This window comes from Balaenoptera musculus, chromosome 1 (assembly GCF_009873245.2).
Source record: "Balaenoptera musculus isolate JJ_BM4_2016_0621 chromosome 1, mBalMus1.pri.v3, whole genome shotgun sequence".
Lineage (NCBI taxonomy): Eukaryota > Metazoa > Chordata > Mammalia > Artiodactyla > Balaenopteridae > Balaenoptera > Balaenoptera musculus.
The window spans coordinates 9235491-9250269 of record NC_045785.1 but is presented as its reverse complement, the minus strand read 5'-3'; positions in this window follow the sequence as shown (position 1 = coordinate 9250269).

Genomic DNA, 14779 nt, shown 5'->3' with positions numbered 1-14779 from the left:
CTTGCCCTCTGCACTCACACCCAGTCCAAACACAGGTCCTATCAATTCTAGCTCCAAAGTACTTTCCTGTTTTCACGTCTCCACCGACCCCTCCCCTGGACCACAGCAACAGCGGGGCCTCCTGCTCCCCGTCCTGCCCCATCCCCAGCAGACAGACAGACCTTTAAAACATACGTGACGTCACTCCCCCGGCAAAACCCTCCAACCACAGACAGAAGTCTGTGTTATCCCCTACTTCCCTGCCACCTTCTCACGCCTCTCACCACACTGGCCTCCGTCCTGTTCCTCCAGTTTTCACTCCTGTGTTGTCCCCACCTCCCAGGGAGAGGACGTCCTGTTTTCCCCACCTAGGGTAGCTGAGCCCCTCTCACACTACCTGGTTAGAATTCTCTCCACTGCAAGGAGCACAGTCCGTGCACTGTCTGTCTGTCAACCTGGCGGAATGTCAGCTGCATGAGGCAGAGACCTGGTGTGCTGGCCTGGAGGCACCTGCAGCCTCCAGAACACTCCCTGGCACATAGTAGGTGCTTGATAAACATTTGTGGAATGGATGAACTGGTAATGTTAGGTAGTTAGTCAGACATTAGCAGCAAGGAGGTGACAGTGGAGAGAAAAACAAGAAGAAATCGAGTCACGCACCCAGCCCTCTGGGGACTCTCCCTTGACCCACCCCCAGAACAGGTGAAACTATGGCCGTGTGGTGGGCAGCTTATCCTGATAAAGAGGGGCACCGTAACACAAGGGGAGGTCCCCGGGCTGTGCAGGCCCAGACCAGACAGGCGTATAACCTATAGTAAACCCAAACTCATTATATAATATCATAATTATAATAAAATCTACACTGTGGTTTTGCCCCCGAGTGGGTGTTTCTTAGGGATTCAAAGGTGAGAGCGTGCACAGCAGCAAACTTGTTACAGAGCTTGGGACTGTCAATCAAATAGTGATCCCCTGTCCCTCACCCCCGCCTCCCTGCAAAATGCTCCTTAAAAGAGCCCTTAAGCCTGGATAGGAATGCTGCTTTCAATTCGCTGAAACAGCCCACTCTCAGAAACAGCCCAAGCGTGCGCTCTCTCTCTCTCTCTCTCTCTCTCTCCCCCTCTCCGAGAGTGTACCTATGCTTAAATAAACTTTGCTTTGTGCTTAAGCTTAACATGGTAGTTTGCAATTCTTTCCTTACTATCGTGAGCCGAGATTGCTGGTCCGGGCCTTCCGTTGACCTCCTCGGTTGAAGCTATTTTGTTACAACGCACGTTCACCCAGTGACATTGCGAGCAGGCTTGACGCCCATGGCACATGAGGAATAAACGTTGGAGGCCCTGGGTGGTCTGGGAGACGGACTGGGAGACCTCGGGGGCCCCTCAGGGGTCTCTGTCTTCATCTCACTGGGAGGAATTTCTGAGGAAGGTGGACACATCTTGCTTACATAGCCGCAGTTTCCAGAACCAGGACCAATGGGTAGACGCTTCGAGGAGATAGATTTCAGCACATCCTAAAGACCTTCTAGATGTCAGGGTAACCCAGGTTGGCATGAGCTGCCTGGGGAGGACGGAAGGGAGGCCTGTCCCCAGAGGCCTACAAGAGGCTGAGTAATTACCAGGAGCAGCCTGGGACGAAAGCCCTGGAGCGATGCCTGGCACAGAGCAGCTGCTCCTTTAAGATTTTTATGAATGAATGAATGAATACTTGGATGAATGGACCTGAAGAGTTAGGTACTCAATGAGTAACTGATTGGCATATTAAAAGTCCCTCCTGATAAATGGAGTATTTATAAAGGGAATGGAATATTTATAAGTGGAATATTTCCTGCCATATCAATAAACAAAGGATGTCGCAGTCACCAATGATTGTAGCCCTCCAATGGGAGCTGGTGAGCCCTGAGGAAACTCAAGATGTGAAAATACAGGCCCCAGATAGCTAAGGTGCATATCAAAGGAATGATTTCAGTGAGCCCAGACACTTGCACCTTCCCATACATAGAAAAGCGCTAAATTCCTAACTTAAGATATCTGGTTTTCTTTATTTAACAATAATCTTTTGACGTTCCGATTACCTGCCCTTCGTTACAAAACTCCTATATATTGGGGCAGTTTCTCAGAGTTATCTGAAACGTTGTCTCCCGGGCTGCAGTCCTCATTTTGCCCCAGATAAAACTTAACTTGCAACACTCACGTGTGCATACGTGTTTGTTTAAGTCACCACTCCCCACCAGCAAGGCCACAGAGGATGCCCAGTGGTTTTCAGCCCTAGGCAGCAAAGATTCTGGCATGGAGTCTTCCTACCCTCACGCCAACAGCCTCTGGCAGGAGGGGGAAGAGAGAACGATGCTGGAGGACCAGCTTTGCCTGGAGCTGCCTTTTTGGACAGTCTGTCCATCGGGTCTGGGGTTCTGGTCCTGCTCTGCCCCTGACCAGTCCTGGGACTGTGGGCAAGACCCCCCTCCACCTCTGAGCCTCCACGTCCTTGTTTGGAAAATGAGGATCATGAGGCCAGATAAGGCACCCCCACGTGGTGTCAGGGCCCCCACGGGCCCGACAAGGCCACGCGTGGGCCAGGCTGAACTAAACTAACCATCTGTGCCAAGGACACCGCCCCCCACCAAGCCTCCCAGTGTTCCCCAGACCCAGACATGCCTCAGCTTCATTTTCCTATAATGATGCTCCTTGAGGTGAAGGGAGGGTTGAGGAAGGTGTGCACGAGCCTAAGGATGAATCACAACGCAACAAACAAGTCTAGGTCAGATATGAGTGGAAGCAGAGCAGAAACTTACAGTAAACGCTGCCCTTCTCCCAGCACTGACGGCTCTCAAGCTGAGAATGCTCCCCCATCGTCTCCTGGCGGCCCTGGCTTCCCTCTGAAGAAGGGGAGGCCTCGCTTCAGACCAACCCACATCTCCTTCCACCTCTTCACATCAGGGGCCCCTCTCCGGGTCCCCTCATTCTCATGTAGAGTGGAATTCTGCCCCCAGGCAGGATTGGGGCCGCCCTTTCCAATACAAAACCAGAAAGTCTTTCCTGCCCTCCTGCTGGCATATCCGTAGGTCAGCACTCCACTCTATGGGGTCACGTGAGCTGAGCTCTGGAAACCCCGGTGGGAGGAGCGCCACATGCCTGAGAACCTTCCTCAGCAGGATGGCTAACTCAGGGCAGAGGTCCACATCTGGCTGGAGGAAAATGGAGTTGGAATGGGGGTGTGGATGTGGGAAGGAGGCTGGCCTGGAGGAGGATGATAGGGGAGCTCTGCATCTGCAGAACTCCTGGAAAGGTCTTGGGCCTCCCTGTCCCGCCACCTCCACCCCCGGGGGCCTGGATAAAAGGATGGAGAAGTGAAGGAGGCGTTCACTCGGACAATGAATTTTTCCCTCAGGATTTGCACCAGAGTAATCCTGGATCACATTACAAAAGCGTTAGAGGGGAGACTGTAGGAAGAGGCATCAGAGGCTAAATCTCTTTCTCAGAAGGTGACACACAGTAAGAGAGCATTCTTGCCTCAGAGAGCCCACCACAAAATGATGGAGTCATGTTAAATCGGATGGCGAAGAAGAAAGGATTTAAAATTCACGCCCTGATTTGGTGGGGCAAGGGGAGGGGTTGTTTTTTCTTTTTAATAATGAACTTTCCAAGTTCTTACTGGAATCATAGAGGTGGAAGAAGGTTTGAAGCGGGCAGGGGAGTACCGAGATGGGCAGACAGCCCCTCCCTCACTGGCGCCCCAATTCCTGCCCAGAAATGACCCATGTCTGGGCCCACAGGGGACAAGGGATGATCAGCCTCTCCAGTAGGGGGGAAATGCAAATGAACACAGCAAGGATATGGCCCTCTTCACCGGTCACATTGACAAAAATAAAAACTTTGATAAGATCAAAAGCCGGTTGGGATGTGGGGAAGTCACTACTCTACACTCATGCCCTGCTGGTGGGAGAGAAAAGCCTCTAGTCACCCTGGGAGGCAATTCTGTGGCATCTTTTCATTTGAATGCATTTTCACCTTGTACTCCGATACTCTCTTCTCAGCTTCTTCTCTGAGAAGGAAGCACAAACCGTTCCCCAAAGCATCCATGCGAGGCTGTATGTTGCAAGAGCCTCATGTTGCAAGCAAGCAAGCAAGCAAAAAACAATGATAGGAACCTTACCACCCACCCATCAGGGACACGAGTTAACAGACGATGGAACCCCCCTGTTTGGTAGAATACTAGATAGCATTTTAAAAGGTAAGTGGGAGATCTGTAAGTATCCACGTGGAAAGCTCCCCAAGACACACTGCAGACATTGTAAAAGCCAAATGAAGAAAGACCTGTATGTTCCATATAGTATAGGATATGGAAAGCCCTATGTATTTTTACAAAACAGATATAAATATGGACGTGCATTTATAAAGGTCTGCAGAGGAAACACCAAAGCAATAATGGCGGCTACATCGTCGTAGGAATCAGGATAAGATACCCAACGATTTAGCTTTATCTGTAGGGTTTCAATTTTCTTTTCTTTTCTTTTTGCATTGGGGATATATTCGTTTATTCCTTGTGTAATTAAATACCTATTATTTTTTTAATTTAAAAAGCGATTTCACTCTATTGAAAGGAAGCACATGAGCGCCAGCCACCAAATGCTAGCAACCTTCGCAGCCCCCCTCACAGTCCTCCCTTCCCTTTATCTCCCCAAGACCTTGGCACCCCAAACTCTCACCCTCCCCCAGGTTATCAGCAGAGGGCTTGGAGGGCTGGGAGGGGGTTCTCTAGCCAGGGCCTCTGTCGTGTAACATGCAACGCTGTCAGCTGCCCCCCTTTGCCCTCTGTTGTGTGTGTGGCAGGGGCGGGGGGGTGTCTCACATTGCCCTGTTGAAGATGGAAGGGGAGTAGGTGCTTGTGCACTTTCCCTCCTTCAGCCTGATGCCCACTCCACTTCCCTCCTCCCCCTGCCCTAAGGTTGGATGAATTGGACTGAACTCCATTTTGGGGGGCCCCCTCTTCCCGTAGGATTAAAGTGGGGGGGAGGGCCCTGCCCCTCCCCCAACAGAATGTCATTGTTCCCACCTTTGCCTTCTGTACCCATATGCAGCAGGCACTCACCAACACCTGCTGTGTTCTATGCAGGGGTCCACCAGGACCTCTGTCTCCTCTTCAGACCCTGTGCTCAGTGCTTAGGCAGTAGACCACATCTGATTAACCTGAGTTCTCCCCCCACCCCGTGCCTAGCTCGGTCCTGGCCACTGGTAAGTGCTCAGTTTTCCTAAAGCAGTCCCCAGATTCGGTTCTGGGGCTTCCCACAACATATGTTTGCCCCACCGCTGACCTTCATCCAGGGGTGGACACCCACCACGTGCTCTAGGGCATGAAATCTACACGTTGGTTGGCTGAACAGGGGTGGGGGAAGTTAATCTGTCTGATCCGGCTGGCTCACCCCTGCTTCTCACCCACACCTAACTCTCCCTCCCTCCCTAGACCCTGGGAGAGCCTGAATCCCAACCTCTTCTGGCCAAGGGAGACCCCACCTGTCCTGCCCAGACCCCCATGGGCCTCACCTGATCTGCCCAGGACCCCCAGCCACAAACAGCCCACCTCCTGCAGGCAGTCCCCTCTGCTCATTTATATTAAATGAATGAATGAATGAATCATCCCAGCACCCTGAGAGGGCGGGAGAGGCGCCCCTACTCGTCTGTCAGCCAACCGCCCACCTGTGAATACTTGCGATTGCGGTCCCCCTGCTTGTCACCTGTGCCCCCTCACCCCGGCTGGGCAGGGAACTAGCTGTGGAGCACCCCTGTTCTCTCCTTCGTCCCACCGGCCCTACACTGTCCCGGGCTCAGGGCAACGACGGCAAGAAGGGGGCTCTGGCTCGCTGGCGCCTCCCCAGGATCCTGTCATCCCCCTTACCTGCGGTAAGGCTCGGAGCACCCCCAGGAGCAACAGTCCCAGCACAGCGCGGAGGGCGCGCATCCCGGCCGGGGGGTGGGGGGGAGGACTGGGCTCGCAGCCCACGCCACCTGCGCAGCCTGGGGAGCACGCCGCACCCACGTGCGGGGCCAGCTGCCAGGAGCCGCGCACGGGCCCGCAGACCTCCCGCGGCGCACCTCGCAGGCACCCAACCGCACGCTGTGAAGTCACTTCCAAAGTGGACGCTCTTTCTCTGAAGGTTCAGCCTTAACCCTTCCCTTCCACCACCACCCGAGGCGCGCTAGGTACCCCAGACTGTTTCCAGGAACGCAGCTACTAGCACTCAAGACAAAAAGGGAGCAAACACGTGCAGAGATGACTCAGGAAAGCCACACTCCCCTTTTGCTGTTTGAATGGCCTGCCCCGGATTTGACAGAACCGGGTCCTGCTGCTTCGGGGTGGGGGGTGGGGGGTGGGGCGGGGTGTTGCCCAGCCCAGCTGGGCTGAGGGGCGGGGAGAGCAGCTCCCGCCCCTGGATGGGGGAAAGGGGGCGGGTACTCACAGGAGATTGGGAGGCTCCAGTGGGTCTCAACCGTCCCACCCCAACCCAAAAAATGGTGACACCTGAGTAAGTTCCTGCTCCTGACGCTCTAATCGACCCAGACCTTCTCTCCTGACCTGGAGATTCTTTGGAAAGGACCGCTGGAGTCAGGAGACTGCGGAGAGAGCCACCATCAACAATTCACTCCCATTCGTAAATATTTGGTGTAAAATGAATCAGTAGACGGATGATAGATGGTTGGGTGGGTGGGTGGCTAGGCAGATGGACTGACTGTTGGAGGGACTGATGGAGAAAAGAACAGACATTGGTTATCAATCCACAGGTGTTTCCCTGCCCCCTGAGAGTTTTCTGCCCAGAGGAGGAGACTAGCACTTTTCCCTAAAAGAAAGAAAACGTACAAGCCTCATTCGAATTAAGTTCTCACTTGCAGCAGATGATTTTCCCTTCCAGTGCTTCTCCATCCCATGGGTTCTCGGCTCCTTTCATTCTACATTTCATACATATTTGTTGCACATCCACTGAGTATGCCGCAGGCCAAGGGTTCATTTGCTTGTCTTGTGTTTGTTTTTTTCAGAAGTGGAAACCAAGGCTCAGAGACAGGCAGCTGGTCCTAGGTGCTCTGACTAAAGATGGCCAGAGGACATCCAAGGACCGAGGACCATCCAGGTTGGCCCGCGGAACCTCAGGATTCTGCACTTCAGTCTGTCTTGCAAGGCGTAAGGCCCCCATCTTCCAGAAATACCTCCATCTCCTTGGGCCACTAGCAGCTGTCTCCCATCAGGACCCTCCCAACACAGTCTCCACAACCCTCCTTGAACTCCTGGATTCCACTTGAAAGGTGCCCATATTGTGCACCCTCCCTGGAGACCCACTTCTGGGCTCTCCCCGGATGCGCCAGGCCCAGCATCCTGGGATGTTTGAGCCGGGATTGTGGTTAAACAATTAAGAGATTATAGAAGTGACCGCCATGGCGTCCACAGAACCAGGCAGGGGCAGGAGCAACCCAGGACGCCTGCTTCCCAGTCCGGAGCTTTCTACTGTAGAAGAGCTGGTGCTCTGAATAAATAAATACTTGTTAAACACACATCCGCACACAACCAAATAACAACATCAAAACAGCTGACGCAAAGGGAGATACAAATTAACATTAATTACAATCATGAAAATTCCACCTTTCTAGCAATCGAAGAGATGCAAATCAAAGCAAATTAAAGCAAATTTTGATACCTTTTTAGACTTATTAAGTCATCAGGGTTTTTTTTTTTCTTTATAAAAACAACTTTGGTAAAATCCAACCCCAAAGTTGTGGTGAAACCAGAATACACGTTCATACTCTGCTAGTAAATGTTACAACCCTTTTCAGAAAGCAATATGGAAGTTCTTAACAAACACCCCCCCCCACCCCCCAAAAAAAAAGCTTACGACGTCTGGCTCAGTAATTTCACCCTAGTAAAGAAAAACTAAGAACGTAGTTGAACTGGAAAAAGAAAAAAGAAAACTACAAACACAGTCACGTTTCCTAAAACATTATTTATAAATTTTGGAAATACCCTAATAATCACAAAAACAAGGAATGGTTGAGGAAATTGTGGTATGCCCATTTAATGGAATACTACACATCCATCAGAAATGATCATTATAGCGATGCAGTGGAAATCTGTCTCTCCCTCCTGTCCTTCCCCTCCTTGGGCAGAAAGGAACCCTTCACCCAGCCTGCTCTGTCGGGGTTCTCATCACCTGACAAATTGTATCATTTACTTATTGTAATAATAGTAGCTGCCTTTGAGTGCTTACTTTGTGCTAAGAGTTTTCAGGCCTTTGTTCCTTGAATCCTCAGGGAAACTCCATGAAGAAGATCCAATTTGTGTGCCCGTTCTGCAGGTGAGCAACTCTGAGGCAAGAGCAGTGAATCCACGAAGCCCGGGGTCCCCAGAGCCAGTGGTGCTCAAGGCCCTTCCCCGCCTGGCTTGGTCCTACGTCTCCAGCTTTACCTGTGCCTCTCCTCCTCCCTGCCACCCCCCGGCGCTCCAGCCTCTCAGGCCACACTCCCCCCAGCCCCACGCCTTTGCACACAGGTCCTCCACTTAGAACACACCTCCGACTCCTGTTTGTCCTCAGAACCCGCTCCAATGCCACCTCCTCTTTGCAGCTTTCCTGGCACTGTTCCCTCCCCTCCCCCAGCCATCTTCCCAGTCAGAAAGGCGGTTTCTCTCGTTTTTTTGGTAGCTCAATTCTAGAACTGATCTCACTGTGTCATGACTGTAATGACTGATTCATGTATCCCTCTGCCCCAGGAAACGGTGGGTTCCTGGAGCACCAGGATGTCCTGGGGAGCCTGATACAGAGCCTAGCCCAGGGCTTCGAGCCAATGACCAGCCAGCCCAGAGAAGGGCGCATCCCGTGGCCAGGGAACAAGCTGGGTCCCAGGAGGGGTTGGGGGCCAGGGTGGGGGAACGTCAGCCTCTACTGGAGAAATTGCAGCAGCCAAGAAAAATGGATGCTTGGGGGATTCTAAAGGGCAGGCGCTGGCCAGAGCTGAGTCCCTGTCTCCTGCAGGTTTCAGGTGGTTCGCCAACCCCTGAACGCATGTGAAAGTGCTTTGAAGGGCGGGAGGGGAAGTCCCGAGGGCCCGAGCGAGGCACAGCAGCGGGTCCTGTTGTGGGATCGCGGGGGGCCCCAGCAGAGCAAGCTGTGGAAGCCAGGCCCCCAGGCCTGCAGGAGGCAGGAAGGTGAACGGCACTGCCCGGACCATCTCATCTCGGAGGAAGGGGGCGGAAAGCAGGTGCAGCAAGAAGCTCTCTGCAGAGGACTGGGAACCTGTGTCACCAAAGGGATGCTGAGCAAGACACCAGGTTCCGACTTGGTTCAGGAAATTCAGGGACTTCCCCAACAGCTGGAACCCCAGCCCCAAATGGCCCCAAATGGCCCCAAAATACCCTCAGCAGATAAAGGGATTCTTTCTGCCACAGGCAGCAGCAGGCAGGTAGGAGGCTGAAAGCCGGAGGGGGAAAGCCTGGACCTTTTTTCTCTGATTGGCACAGGTGCTTCTCTGAGTCCCTTTCTTGAGAGCCTTGATGGAAGTGGGACTTCATTTGGGGGCTTCTCTGGTGGGACCTACATGTCAGGCTGCCTTGCTTGAACTCAAGCCCCCAGAGCTCTCCCCTCCTCAAGGCCCAGGACTAGCTAGACCCTGGTCACTCAGCTCTGGCCCCTTGGAGGGGTGGTAAGAAATGGTGGAGTTCAGGCCTCGGCATTGGGAGAAAATATTAGGGGCTCTCAGCTGACTGGGGGGGGGGGACCCCAACAATGCACAGCGGCAAGCCGGATACCCAGGCCCTTGGCCAGACATTTAAGCCTGGCAACAAGATTTTATTCAACTCAATATTTCTATCTCCACTTCATAGATGAACAAACTCAGAGTAGTTAAGTAACTTGCCTGAGGTCACACAGCTTGAGAGTGGCAGGGCTGGGATTTGGCTCCAATCCACTCTAACTTTCAAGCCTCAGCTGCCTTCTCTTCCCTCTGTAGGCCCCCTGATGCCCTTGCTTTCCCCAGGAGAAACAGCACTGGTATGGGAGTCCTAGTCTGGCCGTGCGACTGTGGGCAAGTCATTTCTTTTCTCTGAGTGTATTAGTTATCTATTGCTGTGTACCTCAAACCTTAGCAGCTTAAAATCACAAACATTGTAGCACACTGTTTCTGTGGGCCAGCAATTTGGGAAAGACTGGACAGGGTGATTTTTCTAGTAAGGTTACAGTCAAATGTCAGCTGGGGCTGCAGTCATCTGAAAGGCTTGACTGAGGCTTCCAAAATGAACCACTCACATGGCTGTGCAGGAGGTCTCAGCTGCACAGGGCTGCTTGAGCGTCCTCACAACCCGGCAGTGGGCTTCCTCCGGAGCGAGTGGTCCCAAGAGAGCAAGATGGAAGCCACATTGTCTTTTATGATCTAGCCTCAGAAATCACAATTCATCATTTCCACGATGTTCTGTTGGTTGCACAGGCTGCCTCTCCTCAAGGTGAGTGGGGACTGCACAGGGGCAGGAGTACCAGGAGGCAGGTGGGGATCATCTGGGCATGTTTCCTTCTCTGCCAGATGTGGATTTTAGCGCTACCCGGCAGCCTTCTGAGGGTTGCAAGGAACCCTGAATGAAACAATGGACATAGAAAGCTCTTTGGATTAGAGGAAAGAAATCAATGTAAGGGGCTTTGCCGTCCTTTGCCCTAAGCCCACCAGGTACACAGGCCCCTGCTAAGGCACCAGACCTCTCCATTCAGGACCACAGCTGAAATGCCCATGGCCTGGTAGTCCCCTTCCCAACGGGTGAGTTGACCACGGCATTCACCATTCCAGCCAAGAGGTGACTCATGCAGAGGCCCACAGGCAAGGCCCTTGGGGATCAGAGGTCTTTCCCCGCCCCTCAGGTGATGCCAGGTGGGTGCCTCAGCACACCGAGCCAGCTGGTCACACAGCCACTGTGGGGACCCTTCCTCGGGCCTCGGGCACCCAGGTCTGGCCTCAGCCATGGCTCCAGCTTGATAGGTAGCAGTTCTAGTGTGCGAAGACCACACGGAGAGTGAGGAGCCCAGCCTGAGGGCCAGCTCGTCCTCCAGCCCTGTGACTTCTCCTCCCGGGGGCCTCTGCACCGTGGTCTGTGAAATGAGGGGCTGGGATTTGATGATCTGCTCTGAGGCTCCAGGGAGGGTGAGAGAGATAGGAGGCCTGCATCCACATCTGGGCCTGGGGGCTCCTGAAGGATGCTTCCAGCTCTCTTCTGGGCTGGCCTAGACCTTGCAACGACACAGCCCGGTCAATCCCATCTCTGCCACTTACTACCTGTGTAGATTTGGCCAAGTTTCTCGTCCTCTCTGAGCCTCAATTTCTTCATCCATAATATGGGAATGATGATGTCTACTGTAAAGTGTTGTAGCGAATGACACCATGGGGAAGCTCTCTCTCTCAGCCCCAGCCCCAGGAAGGGCATCTGTCCTCAGCGACAGCCTAGCCTCCAGGCTCAGGCACCTCTCACCCCATCCATAGCCTTGTGGCTCTTACGCCTCGTGAACTCCTGGGACTGGTGGCTGGGGAGCCATCCAGCCACCGGTCCAGCCACTGTCCAGGATGTCCCAGTCCTGGGACATCTGCTGTGTCCCATCATTTCTTTCCACCTTCCAGAGAGGCAGAGGAGGAAGGTAAGACCAGAGAGGGAAAGAGACTTGGCCAAGGCCCACAGCATGGCGGGGATGACTCCCTGGGCCAAGACTCTCCATCATGGAGTCCCCGTCTCCCCCAGACCTACCTGCTCAGCAGGGCCGTTGTGAATGGGGGTGAGTCATTTAGACTCTCAGGAAACCAAACCCAGTCCAATATTAATCACGGAATCAGAGGCATCGGGTGCAAGAAGGAAACAGAAGCAACGGATGGCGGCGGCAACTCAGCCGGAGGTGCAGCCAAGGAGTGTGTACTCATGGGCGTGTCCGCACAGGGAGCTCCCCGGTCCCGTGTGCCCCGACGGGAAGGCCAGGGCTGCACCCCGGGGAGGAGAGGACCACTCCTCACAGGGCCCTTCTTATCCCAGTGAGCCATTACTCTCTTCAGAAGCACTGTCCCCACCCTACAGAAGGAAAAATTGAGGCCAGGGTCTGCTGGCATCTTGGGAGGAAAAGCATCACCCAGGGCAGGGATTTTGCCCATCATGTTCAGTGCCTGGCATCAGCAAAAAAGGCAGAATGAATCAGAGGTGCTTACAAGATAGCCGGCACAATGGCCCTGCAAAGTGACAATTTAAAAACATTTCATGCGAAAAGAGACGCTTGGAGAAGTCCGTTGCTCAAGCCACACAGTAAGTTCTAGAGCCATGATGCAGACCCAAGTCTGTGACTCAAGGGTGGCCCTCTCCCCTCTCTAGGGCGGTGGTTTTCCTTGCTGTAGCTGTGCCCCCGCCTCCTGTTGTCCTGAAGGCCGAGGGGCGGCCCGCACCCCCTGGTCGCCCTGGAACCTGCTCTTGGCTCCCAGCGGTGTCTGTGGTGAAGGAGTTTGCTATGCAGAGTTGTCCTTGGGTTCCTTGTCACCCCACTCCTGCCCCACGTGGGCCAGGTCTCTGGCAGTCAGGCTGAGGAAGACTCCCAAGGGCCGGCTCTGGAGGATTTGAGGGGGCCAAAGGTACCCCATCCTCAAATCAAGACTTACAGCACAGAATGTTCCAGAAGCCAGTTTCACTTTCCTGAAGGCTGAGAACTTAGAGACCCAAGGAGGGATTGATCAAGGCTCCATGTACTGCCTGCCCCTCAGCCTGAAATTCCACCATTACTCACTCCTTTGGGCCGAGGTATTGAAGGCCCCAGTTAAAATGTAAATCATTTCTGGGGGAAACCACTTGATAAGTCATTAGCGGGTGTCACTGCCCCACATGGGCTGGTTTCTCAGAAGAGCCTGGGAGGAGAACGGGGCCAGACGGTCTGATGGCCAAGTGTAACGTGCTGCTCTCTCAGCAATCTGAGGAATGCTCAGATTCAGACCCCAGCTTCTCAGCTCGGCCAAAAAGTGCCCCAGGTGGGGCTCCTGCCCCCCTGACCTTATCCCCTGTCACATTCCCCACTGGCCTCCTTTCTGCTCCTGGGGCCACCAAGTTTGTCCCTGCCACTGGGCCTTTGCACTTGCCAGTCCCTCCGCCTAAAACCCTCTTCCCCCAGCTCTTTGCCCCTCCCAGGAAACTTTCGGGGTAATGGATATGTTCATTATCTTGGTTGTGGTGATGGATGAATACAGATGCCAAAATGTATCAAATTGTACACTTTAAATAGGTGAAGTTTATCATATGTCAATTACACCTTAATAAAGCTGTAAAATGTATATATATATTTTTTTATGCAGCCCCTTCTCATCCTTCAGGTCTTGGCTTAGATGAAACCTCTTCAAAGAAGACTTTCCTGACCACCCAAGCTGATATTACCACTCTGTGTCACCTCACCCTGTTTATTCCCTTCAAGGGACAACACATCACACCACCATCTGAAACCGTGTATTTGCCAGTAGCCTGACATTCCCCCTAAGATGGGAGCTCGCGGGCTCGGGGACTCTCTGATGCAGATGGGGGCTTGGCTTAATGCATATTTTCTGGAGGACTGAATGACCAAGGCCAGGGGCCCTGGGAGGATGGCGGACATCAGCCCTGCCTCCCGGGCTTCCCTGCAGCTGTGCGGCGTGGAGACTGAGAAGGACAGCCTCTGCTCTGAGAGTGAAACCGGAACGGAGCTTCTGCCCGCGCTTCCGAGCCATCATCCACGTGGTCACCGCAGGAGGACAGCGGGCCGCACTCCCAGCAGGAGGGACCCTGTTCCCTCCCGGGTTTTCCTCATCAGTCCCGCCACGCCACTGGGGGAGGGTAGGCCCCACACCCAGGCCCTTCTCTCTCTCCAGATCGGAGCCATGAGGCCTTAAGGTCTGGGGAGGCCTGGAGCTCACCAGCCGTGAAATCCTGGAGATCCGGGGAAACTAAGGCATGGTCCCACTCTGGCCTCAGTTAGGTCTAGAACTCATGGGGTTCCTGCTGGAGACTGGGACATGGTCTGGGCTATGGAAAACCAACAGCTGTCATCCACAATCCCAGCTGCTCATGATCAACTAGTTTCTGATTTGCGTAAGAAGTTGATCCAGAGTGTGAGAGCCGAGGGGATCTGGAGAGTAAGAGTCCCTCCCCCACCTCTTCACACTGACCCTGAGGCCAAAGTCATGCAGCAAGTTAGTGCAGGGACAGCCCCCAGACCCAGGCTTCTGACACTCCCTCCTTCGCCACCACCTGCTTTATCGTGTTTCTTTGCTGCTTTGGAGCATCTGCCTTCTCCAGGCCTGCCATCAGGGGAGCAAAGGCTTGACCCCAGAGTTTCAGACCCTGGCAAGGGAGGCAGGCGGGGAGCCGGATGACTGCAGAGGCTGATGGAATGTCAGGGGTTGGGGAGTGGTCGGCCTGTTTGAACGCTGCAGGCACAAATGCCCCGCGCACACACCCGTGCCATCCCAGACACCCAGCACAGCAGATCCATCGCCACCTGGAAGTGGTCCTGGTGTCTGTCCAAAGAGATACTGGGGAAATAAGCACCGCACCAAGAGTAAGAAATGGGTGTGTCGTCTGCCCCGTGCCCGCCTCCCGGGGATCTGTGTGTTGGTGGGCTGACACTGCGTTTCAAACGCCCACTAGTTGGCTGCAGTAACCCAACGGAAGCAGCCTGTCCTGTGCTCCTTGAGGCCTAAAGGCCAGCCACTCGCCGGCATCCCACCCTTGTGCTTGGCAGCAGTTAGAGCAGCTACTGCCCTTACTGGGAGGGACCCTGCTCAATGGACCAGGGGCC